Below are 12,292 nucleotides of genomic sequence, written 5' to 3'. Positions count from 1 at the left end.
ATAAACATGGTGTCTACTGGCTGTCAACAATTAAAAACAAGAAAAAAAATGTCTAAATAATATACAGTATCTTTTCTCCTTCATCTTTCGTTCTATACAATCCTTCCTTAGCTTCTAGAACTCTCGTCCTCTTGGAACGAGCCCAAACAAAACTCATCTCCAATAGGTCACAGACATGTCTGATTTCAAGAGGAAACTCCTGCAATATCCGTAGTAACTTTCCACCTCACTGCAGAGTTTCTCTCTCTTTTCAGGGTTCACTAGATAGGCATGTTGTTGGATCGGGGCCCAGTCCCCAATGTCATGCTCTAGTACATTTGGGTTGGCACATCTGAGAATGAACTCTGATATTCTAAAAACAGGGCAACAATGTCAATATAATTGTACCAAAAAATTGTCAGTTGGTTGCATAAATAATTAGGATTACTAAATGTTACATAATTGTAAATATGAAATATCAAAACCAAATATACACCCCTTTGTTAATATGTATTGGCAATAATTAACTTAATGGTGAGACATGGAATGATAAAAAATGTATATTTTGTCAGGCTGGATGTTTGAAATATGAGGTGATTTGAGTCATTCTTCTTCAGTAGTGGAATAAAGACAATTAGCACTTGAATGTTGTAAATAAATACTGGAGTGATGTAAGATTGTTAATAAAATTGATTATAGGTGTATAGGCTGCAAGTATGTTGAAATTAAGTTGTTTTCAAGTCATTGAAAAAAACGACATCTTTTCAACTACAACCGAACATATATTGGACTTTTAGTCTTATTTTCAACGTCTTTTCAATTCCATTTTGCTAAATGAGAATAGTGCAATGTCAAAACACAGTTGCAACGTGTCCAAATCAATAACCAATATGCAGAAGAAGTTTGGGATGAATTGAAAACCTAAACATAAAATGTGCTATATACACAAAACATCTGCCACAATAATCATATTACTTGTAATTTTTTTAAACAAGCACCTTGTTTTGACAAGTAGCAATAAATCACTGATATCCATTAGGGGGGAAATCAGGTTGTACGTGCTGTTGAAACTAACACAACTAAAAAACACACATGGAAATGGGAGATATATTTCACCTCACTGGTTAGAGGACAACCTGCAGAAGACAGTCAGCTACATTTTGGAATGATACATTTACATTTAGGGGTCGCTAAACAAAGGAACACTTACTTGTCATAACTCATCGATGTCATAACTCATCGATATCATGTTGAAATCAATTGCGCGAGAGGAGGGAGATGAGGTTGCACGTCCTGTAAAAACTAACAGCTCCAAAACCACACGGAATCTGGGAATAATGTGTACATCACTGGTTAGAGGACAATTTGTAGAAAACAGCTATCTACATTTTGATTCAAGTGGGTCACCAATGCTGTAAATGTAACACAGCTCTTTTTTTGTTAGTCACTTTTTGTTAAATCACATAAATAGTACTCCTCCAATTCAGAGCCTGGATTTCCCCCCTGAGGCTAATATCCATATCATGTTGAAATCAATAGAACAGGGGACAAACGTTTCGGCTTCTACATTGTGACATCATTAAAATATATTGATATCATTTAACAACTCCTTCATGTATTTTCTGATATTTGATCAGAGGTCTTTTATCAGATTATCTCTGGTCACAGCTATAAGGTTTCTCTCCTGTCTGTGTTCTCTTGTGTACTGTCAGCTCTCCAGATCGACCAAAACTCTTCCCACATTGATTACAGTTATAAGGTTTCTCTCCTGTGTGTATTCTCTGGTGCACTGTCAGAGAGCCAGACCTACTAAAACTCTTCCCACATTGATCACAGCTATAAGATTTCTCTCCTGTGTGTATTCTCTGGTGTCGAGTCAGTGTGCTAGGTGCAGCAAAACTCTTCCCACATTGATCACAGCTATAAGGTTTCTCTCCTGTGTGTGTTCTCTGGTGCACTCAGATCTCCAGATTGACCAAAACGCTTCCCACATTGACCACAGCTATAAGGTTTCTCTCCTGTGTGTGTTCTCTGGTGTAGAGTAAGATTTCTATACGTAGTAACACTCTTCCCACATTGATCACAGCTAAAAAACTTCTCTCCTGTGTGTGTTCTCTGGTGTACTGTCAGACCAGTAGATGAAACAAAACTCTTCCCACATTGAGTACAGCTATAAGGTTTCTCTCCTGTGTGAATTATCTGATGAATTTTAATGCCTGATGAGGAGGTGAATCTCTTCCCACAGTCAGAGCAGCAGTGAGTTCTCTTCCCTGTGGATCTCTGCAGGTGTTTCTTGAGGTGTTCTGATCTGGAGAGACTCTTCTCTTCCTCGTCAGCATCATGAGGTTGTTGAGGCTCCCCAGAGGATCCACGATAGTCCCATATCTCTCCTGTGTGAACAACAAAGTCAGACAGATGATTTAAAGGCCCACAACAGCGGTAATCCACTGTAAAAGGTGATGCCAACAGCATAGCCATGATGTTATACAACAATTGATATCTGTAATGAATGTTAACATGATTTAACAATTGTCTTAAAATGAGCAAGAATAGTCATATTTTGTCTTGTTTTCACATTAGTAGTAACATCTAAGATTGTAGGCTAGAAATAAGTTATTCATGTTGTTGAAACTCGAAGCAGTGTGCCAGACGACTTTTGGTCTCCAATATAGGCCCCTTTCTGTGTTAGCTAAAATTGCGGCATGAGGGCGATGCACATGCAATTTGGTTGTAGAAACTCCTCCCTGCTAATGAGGAAACCACTAGTTATGGATGTAGTATGTCTGGTAATGAGGAAACCACTAGTTATGGATGTAGTATATCTGGTAATGAGGAAACCACTAGTTATGGATGTAGTATATCTGGTAATGAGGAAACCACTAGTTATGGATGTAGTATATCTGGTAATGAGGAAACCACTAGTTATGGATGTAGTATATCTGGTAATGAGGAAACCACTAGTTATGGATGTAGTATATCTGGTAATGAGGAAACCACTGGTTATGGATGTAGTATATCTGGTAATGAGGAAACAACTAGTTATGGATGTAATATATCTGGTAATGAGGAAACCACTAGTTATGGATGTAGTATATCTGAAATGGTGAGCAAAGATTTTAGTTTTTCACAATGTATTCTGAATGTGAATGGGGGAAACTCAGGGGAGTAACCTCCATTACCAGGTTGCTTATGAGTTCATTTCACACTACTTTGGATTATAATTGTAAGGCTTGTTTGAATTTCCTGCTTAATATAATGTTTGTGTCGTCATCGCAAATCAACCACTTTGTACTTAAAAAACACTTCAACCAGTAAAATGCTCTTTGGCTTTTCCATCAGCCTGACAATGAGGGTTTGTACACTGTTTGCCAAATTGGCCCATAACTTCACCTAACAACAATCATACCTATGTAATGAACGAAGAAGCACTTTGGTTGTTGTTGCATGACATACATAGTGTCCTCTAGGACCCATAACAATAACATAGACCTGCTGTAGGACCCATAACTTCACCTAACAACAACATAGACCTACTGTAGGACCCATAACTTCACCTAACAACAACATAGACCTACTGTAGGACCCATAACTTCACCTAACAACAACATAGACCTACTGTAGGACCCATAACTTCACCTAACAACAACATAGACCTACTGTAGGACCCATAACTTCACCTAACAACAACATAGACCTACTGTAGGGCCCATAACAACAAATATAGGAAAATAGCTCTGTGTGTTGAACAATAGCCTATCCATCAAGGAACAGTTCTCTACACATTATGAGCAAAGTAGGGATGTTGGATCCAACGTGGAGCGTATCTCTGTGTCCAAACAGACTAACGAGACCCTACTGTAAATCAACCAGACAATAACACATTATAAACATCCATTTGTTAGGGATGTTGGATCCAACATGGAGAACGGCATAACTGTCTTTACCAGAGTAATGAATGAAGAAGCACTTTGGTTGTTGTTGCATGTTGTGGCTTCTGTCATGTGACTGTCATTCAGAAAATGATTTCCTGGATCAGCTGATGATAGTTGAACATGTGACTGTAACTAAACAGCTACAGTATTAAGAATGATGTGTAATTATTGAAGAACTGCGTTAATGACAGTATCCATTTGGGTGTTGTCAATAAAGTTAAGGTGACTCTCGGTTAGAACCATTGGATTTAGTAAACTCTGAAATGATTTAGGATTTCTGTTCCCATGAAAACTGTTTTCCCAGCGTAACATAAGGAGACACTAAATGTTACGTAGGTAGAGAGCATTTCAGAGATCTGAATACAAAAAAACTGTCCTAACAGGACAATAACCTAAACCACAAGGCAAAATCTACACTGGAGGAGCTTACCAAGATGACATTGAATGTTCCTGAGTGGCCTAGTTACAGTTTGGACTTAAATCATCTTGAAAGTCTATAGCAAGACTTGAAAACGGCTTTCTAGCAATGATCAACAACCAACTTGACAGAACAGGAAGGATTTTAAAAAGAATAATGAATATTCACATGAAGATCAGTCTCCTATTGGATGACATCACGACTTCCCATCAAGCCAACTCCTTGGAGACCTTACTATGACATCACTCACTCCTTCTAGTTTGCAGTTGTCTAAAAAATCACTATTTTGCTCAAAACATTTATTTGTTTCCCATTAGTGTGTTTATACTTTACTGTATTTATATATCACTTTTCAACAGGAAAAGTTAAAAAATCCCTGGAGGACGTCATGAACAATTCATACAGTACAAAAACATATTTGAGTGTAGAATGCCCTTTTAAAAATCACACATTAGTTCAACAACTGCAGAGTTTGTGTCCCTGTTATATAAGATATTACTCACTGTATTTACTGGTGTTAATCAGATCAATGTCCCTGTTTTATTAGATAGTACTCACTGTATTTACTTGTGTTAATCAGATCAATGTCCCTGTTTTATTAGATAGTACTCACTGTATTTACTGGTGTTAATCAGATCAATGTCCCTGTTTTATTAGATAGTACTCACTGTATTTACTGGTGTTAATCAGATCAATGTCCCTGTTTTATAAGATATTACTCACTGTATTTACTGGTGTTAATCAGATCAATGTCCCTGTTTTATTAGATAGTACTCACTGTATTTACTGGTGTTAATCAGATCAATGTCCCTGTTTTAAACTGTTGGGGATAGGGGGCAGTATTTACACGGCCGGATAAAAAAACGTACCCAATTTAATCTGGTTACTACTCCTGCCCAGTAACTAGAATATGCATATAATTATTGGCTTTGGATAGAAAACACCCTAAAGTTTCTAAAACTGTTTGAATGGTGTCTGTGAGTATAACAGAACTCATATGGCAGGCAAAAATCTGAGAAGATTCTTACCAGGAAGTGGCCTGTCTGACAAGTTGTTGTCCATCTTGCCTCTGTTTATTGAAGACTGAGGATCTCTGCTGTAACGTGACACTTCCTATGGCTCCCATAGGCTCTCAGAACCCGGGAAAAAGCTGAATGACGTAATTCAAGGCCCAGGCTGAATCACATTATCGAATTGGGCAAGTGCTCTATCAGAGGGCCATTAGACGAGGCTCGTGCATGAGGGGATAGCATGCTTTTACTTTCTCTCTCGTTGAATGTAAACAGACTTTGCCGGTCGGAATATTATCGCTTTTTTATGAGAAAAGTGGCATAAAAATTGATTTTAAACAGCGGTTGACATGCTTCGAAGTACGGTAATGGAATATTTAGAATTTTTTTGTCACGAAATGCGCCATGCTCGTGACCCTTATTTACACTTCAGATAGTGTCTTGAACGCACGAACAAAACGCCGCTGTTTGAACATAACTATGGATTATTTGGGACCAAACCAACATTTGTTATTGAAGTAGAAGTCCTGGGAGTGCATTCTGACGAAGAACACCCAAGGTAATCAAACTTTTCTAATAGTAAATCGGAGTTTGGTGAATGCTAAACTTGCTGGGTGTCTAAATAGCTAGCCCTGTGATGCCGGGCTATCTACTTAGAATATTGCAAAATGTGCTTTCACCGAAAAGCTATTTTAAAATCGAGTGCATAGAGGAGTTCTGTATCTATAATTCTTAAAATAATTGTTATGTTTTTTGTGAACGTTTATCGTGAGTAATTTAGTAAATTCACTGGAAGTGTTCGGTGGGAAGGCTAGTCACATGCTAGTCACCTGCTAATGTAAAAAGCTGGTTTTTGATATAAATATGAACTTGATTGAACAGACATGCATGTATTGTATAACATAATGTCCTAAGATTGTCATCTGATGAAGATCATCAAAGGTTAGTGCTGCATTTTGCTGTGGTTTGGGTTTATGTGACATTATATGCTAGCTTGAAAAATGGGTGTCTGATTATTTCTGGCTGGGTACTCTGCTGACATAATCTAATGTTTTGCTTTCGTTGTAAAGCCTTTTTGAAATCGGACAGTGTGGTTAGATTAACGAGAGTCTTGTCTTTAAAATGGTGTAAAATAGTCATATGTTTGAGAAATTGAAGTAATAGCATTTCTAAGGTATTTGAAAAACGTGCCACGGGATTCAACTGGCTGTTGAGTAGGTGGGACGCAAGCGTCCCACCTAGCCCAGAGAGGTTAACACAGTGTCCAATGAAGGGCCAGATGTATACAAAATGGTGTCGTCTGCGTAGAGGTGGATCAAGGAATCACCCGCAGCAAGAGCAACATCGTTGGTATATACAGAGAAAAGAGTCGGTCTGAGAATTGAACCCTGTGGTACCCCCATAGAGACTGCCAAAGGTCCGGACAACAGGCCCTCCGATTTGACACAATGAACTCTGTCTGAGAAGTAGTTGGTGAACCAGGCGAGTCAGTCATTTGAGAAACCAAGGCTATTGAGTCTGCCGATAAGAATACAGTGATTGACAGAGTCGAAAGCCTTGGCCAGGTTGATGAAGACGGCTGCACAGTACTGTCTTTTATTGATGGCGGTTATGATATCGTTTAGTACCTTGAGCGTGGCTGAGGTGCACCCGTGACCAGCTCGGAAACTGGATTGCACAGCGGAGAAGGTATGGTGGGATTCAAAATGGTCAGTGATCTGTTTGTTAACTTGACTTTCAAAGACTTTAGAAAGGCAGGGCAGGATGGATATAGGTCTGTAACAGTTTGGGTCTAGAGTGTCACCCCCTTTAAAGAGGGGGATGACCACGGAAGCTTTCCAATCTTTAGGAATCTCGAGAAGATGGAAGAAGAAGGAGATTTTGTGGAGGCTTGGGGAAGTAGCTGCGGGGGGTGGGGAGCTGTTAGTGCAGTACGCCACAGGATGTTTTTGTGCTGGTTGAGGGCAGTCAGGTCTGGAGTGAACCAAGGGCTATATCTGTTCTTAGATCTATATTTTTTGAAAGGGGCATGCTTATTTAAGGTGGTGAGGAAATTATAATTAAAAAAACAACCAGGCATCCTCTACTGACGGGATGAGGTCAATATCCTTCCAGGAGACCCGGGCCAGGTCGATTAGAAAGTCGTGCTTGCAGAAGTGTTTTAGGGAGCGTTTGACAGTGATGAGGGGTGATCGTTCGACCGAGAACCCATAACAGATGCAGGCAATGAGGGAGAGATTGCTGAGATTCTGATTGAAAACAGCAGAGGTGTATTTGGAGGGCAAGTTGGTCAGGATAATATCTATGAGGGTGCCAATGTTTACGGATTTAGGGTTGTACCTGGTGGGTTCCTTGATAATTTGTGTGAGATTGAGGGCATCTAGCTTGGATTGTAGGACGGCCGGGGTGTTAACCTGTTGGGGCTAGGGGGCAGTATTTTCACGGCTGGATAAAAAAACGTACCCGATTTAATCTGGTTACTAATCCTACCCAGTAACTAGAATATGCATATACTTATTATATATGGATAGAAAACACCCTAAAGTTTCTAAAACTGTTTGAATGGTGTCTGTGAGTATAACAGAACTCATTTGGCAGGCAAAACCCTGAGACATTTTCTGACAGGAAGTGGATACCTGATGTGTTGAATCTCCTTTAAGCCTATGCCATTGAAACACACAGGGGTTGATTAATGTTTTGGCACTTCCTATTGCTTCCACTAGATGTCACCAGCCTTTACAAAGTGTTTTGAGTCTTTTACTGTGAGATCTGACCGAACAAGTGCCATGGAACGGTGATGGCCGATTAGACTCTGGCGCGCGAGTTCATGTTGGGTACCCTCGTTCCAATACGTTATAAAAGAGAATGCATTCGTCCACCTTGAATATTATTCATGTTCTGGTTAAAAAAGGCCCTAATGATTTATGCTATACAACGTTTGACATGTTTGAACGAACGTAAATATATTTTTTCCCCTCGTTCATGAAGTGAAGTCCGGCGGGCTTAGATCATGTGCTAACAAGACGGAGATTTTTGGACATAAATGATGAGCTTTTTTGAACAAAACTACATTCGTTATGGACCTGTGATACCTGGAAGTGACATCTGATGAAGAGAATCAAAGGTAATGGATTATTTACATAGTATTTTCGATTTTAGATCTCCCCAACATGGCGGCTAGTCTGTATCGCAACGCGTATTTTTCTGGGCGCAGTGCTCAGATTATTGCAAAGTGTGATTTCCCAGTAAGGTTATTTTTAAATCTGGCAAGTTGATTGCGTTCAAGAGATGTAAATCTATAATTCTTTAAATGACAATATAATATTTTACCAATGTTTTCTAATTTTAATTATTTAATTTGTGGTGCTGACTTGACTGCCGGTTATTGGAGGGAAACGATTTCCTCAACATCAATGCCATAGTAAAACGCTGTTTTTGGATATAAATATGAACTTGATAGAACTAAAAATGCATGCATTGTCTAACATAATGTCCTAGGAGTGTCATCTGATGGAGATTGTAAAAGGTTAGTGCATCATTTTAGCTGGTTTTATGGTTTTGGTGACCCTGTCTTTGAATTGACAAAACATTACACACAGCTATTGTCAATGTACTCTCCTAACATAATCTAACTTTATGCTTTCGCCGTAAAACCTTTTTGAAATCGGACAACGTGGTTAGATTAAGGAGATGTTTATCTTTCAAAGGGTGTAAGATAGTTGTATGTTTGAAAAATTTGAATTTTGACATTTATTTGTTTTCAAATTTGCCGCTCTTGAAATGCACCTGCTGTTGATGGAGTGCACCACGGGGGGGACGCTAGCGTCCCACCTAGCCCATAGAGGTTAAGCATATCCCAGTTTAGGTCACCTAACAGAACAAACTCTGAAGATATATGGGGGCAATCGATTCACATATGGTGTCCAGGGCACAGCTGGGAGCTGAGGGGGGTCTGTAACAGGCGGCAACAGTGAGAGACTTATTTCTGGAGAGATTCTTTTTTTTAATTAGAAGCTTGAACTGTTTGGGCATGGACCTGGAAAGTATGACAGAACTTTGCAGGCCATCTCTGCAGTAGATAGCAACTCCTCCCCCTTTGGCAGTTCTATCTTGACAGATAATGTTGTAGTTGGGAACGGAAATTTCAGAATTTTTGGTGGCCTTCCAAAGCCAGGATTCAGACATGGCTAGGACATCAGGGTTGGCGGAGTGTGCTAAAGCAGTGAATAAAATAAACTTAGGGAGGAGGCTTCTGATGTTAACATGCATGAAACCAAGGCTTTTACGGTTACAGAAGTTAACAAATGAGAGCGCCTGGAGACACACAGGGCCTGGGTTAACCTCTACATTACCCTAGGAACAGAGGAGAATGATGAGAGTAAGGCTAAAGGCTATCAGAACTGGTCTTCTAGTGCGTTGGGAACAGAGAATAAAAGGAGCAGATTTCTGGGCGTGGTAGGATAGATTCAAGGCATAATGTACAGACAGGGGTATGGTAGGGTGCGGGTACAGTGGAGGTAAACCTAGGCATTGAGTGATGATAAGAGAGGTTGGATCTCTGGAGGCACCAGTTATGAGGTCACCGCATGTGTGGGAGGTGGGACAAAAGAGTTCTCTGAGGCATGTTCAGTGGGACTAGGGGCTCCGCAGTAAAATAAAACAATGATAACTACCCTAAACAACAGTATACAAGGCATATTGACATTAGAGAGAGACATAAAGCGAGGCATAAAGCAATCACAGGTGTTGATTGGGATAGCTAGCTAAGACAACAACGGGTAAGACAACAACAGTTAATCAGCTAAGATAATAACTGGTAAAGTGGCGATGAATGAGCAGAGAGGGTCAGTTAACTACATACGGGGCCTGAGTTCGAGGCTGTGGCCGACAGATAAACAAAACAAACAAAATGGAGTACCGTGATATTTTTACATAGTTGACAATGGCAATAAAAAAAAAATCCCTCCCTCTAGTCAGGTTATAGTGATGACTGGCTCCCTCCCTCTAGTCAGGTTATAGTGATGACTGGCTCCCTCTAGTCAGGTTATAGTGATGACTGGCTCCCTCCCTCTAGTCAGGTTATAGTGATGACTGGCTCCCTCTAGTCAGGTTATAGTGATGACTGGCTCCCTCTAGTCAGGTTATAGTGATGACTGGCTCCCTCCCTCTAGTCAGGTTATAGTGATGACTGGCTCCCTCCCTCTAGTCAGGTTATAGTGATGACTGGCTCCCTCTAGTCAGGTTATAGTGATGACTGGCTCCCTCCCTCTAGTCAGGTTATAGTGATGACTGGCTCCCTCTAGTCAGGTTATAGTGATGACTGGCTCCCTCTAGTCAGGTTATAGTGATGACTGGCTCCCTCCCTCTAGTCAGGTTATAGTGATGACTGGCTCCCTCCCTCTAGTCAGGTTATAGTGATGACTGGCTCCCTCCCTCTAGTCAGGTTATAGTGATGACTGGCTCCCTCCCTCTAGTCAGGTTATAGTGATGACTGGCGCCCTCCCTCTAGTCAGGTTATAGTGATGACTGGCTCCCTCCCTCTAGTCAGGTTATAGTGATGACTGGCTCCCTCCCTCTAGTCAGGTTATAGTGACGACTGGCTCCCTCCCTCTAGTCAGGTTATAGTGACGACTGGCTCCCTCCCTCTAGTCAGGTTATAGTGATGACTGGCTCCCTCCCTCTAGTCAGGTTATAGTGACGACTCCCTCCCTCTAGTCAGGTTATAGTGATGACTGGCTCCCTCCCTCTAGTCAGGTTATAGTGACGACTGGCTCCCTCCCTCTAGTCAGGTTATAGTGACGACTGGCTCCCTCTAGTCAGGTTATATTGATGACTGGCTCCCTCCCTCTAGTCAGGTTATAGTGATGACTGGCTCCCTCCCTCTAGTCAGGTTATAGTGATGACTGGCTCCCTCCCTCTAGTCAGGTTATAGTGATGACTGGCTCCCTCTAGTCAGGTTATAGTGATGACTGGCTCCCTCCCTCTAGTCAGGTTATAGTGATGACTGGCTCCCTCTAGTCAGGTTATAGTGATGACTGGCTCCCTCCCTCTAGTCAGGTTATAGTGATGACTGGCTCCCTCCCTCTAGTCAGGTTATAGTGATGACTGGCTCCCTCCCTCTAGTCAGGTTATAGTGATGACGGGCTCCCTCTAGTCAGGTTATAGTGATGACTGGCTCCCTCCCTCTAGTCAGGTTATATTGATGACTGGCTCCCTCCCTCTAGTCAGGTTATATTGATGACTGGCTCCCTCCCTCTAGTCAGGTTATAGTGATGACTGGCTCCCTCCCTCTAGTCAGGTTATAGTGATGACTGGCTCCCTCCCTCTAGTCAGGTTATATTGATGACTGGCTCCCTCCCTCTAGTCAGGTTATAGTGATGACTGGCTCCCTCCCTCTAGTCAGGTTATAGTGATGACTGGCTCCCTCCCTCTAGTCAGGTTATAGTGATGACTGGCTCCCTCCCTCTAGTCAGGTTATAGTGATGACTGGCTCCCTCCCTCTAGTCAGGTTATAGTGATGACTGGCTCCCTCTAGTCAGGTTATAGTGACGACTGGCTCCCTCCCTCTAGTCAGGTTATAGTGACGACTGGCTCCCTCCCTCTAGTCAGGTTATAGTGATGACTGGCTCCCTCCCTCTAGTCAGGTTATAGTGATGACTGGCTCCCTCCCTCTAGTCAGGTTATAGTGATGACTCCCTCCCTCTAGTCAGGTTATAGTGACGACTGGCTCCCTCCCTCTAGTCAGGTTATAGTGATGACTGGCTCCCTCCCTCTAGTCAGGTTATAGTGACGACTGGCTCCCTCCCTCTAGTCAGGTTATAGTGATGACTGGCTCCCTCTAGTCAGGTTATAGTGATGACTGGCTCCCTCCCTCTAGTCAGGTTATAGTGATGACTGCCTCCCTCCCTCTAGTCAGGTTATAGTGATGACTGGCTCCCTCCCTCTAGTCAGGT

The sequence above is a fragment of the Salmo salar genome, unplaced genomic scaffold (assembly GCF_965601325.2).
Source record: "Salmo salar unplaced genomic scaffold, fSalSal1 ptg000206l, whole genome shotgun sequence".
NCBI lineage: Eukaryota > Metazoa > Chordata > Actinopteri > Salmoniformes > Salmonidae > Salmo > Salmo salar.
The sequence above is the reverse complement of the archived record's forward strand: the minus strand, read 5'-3'. Positions refer to the sequence as shown.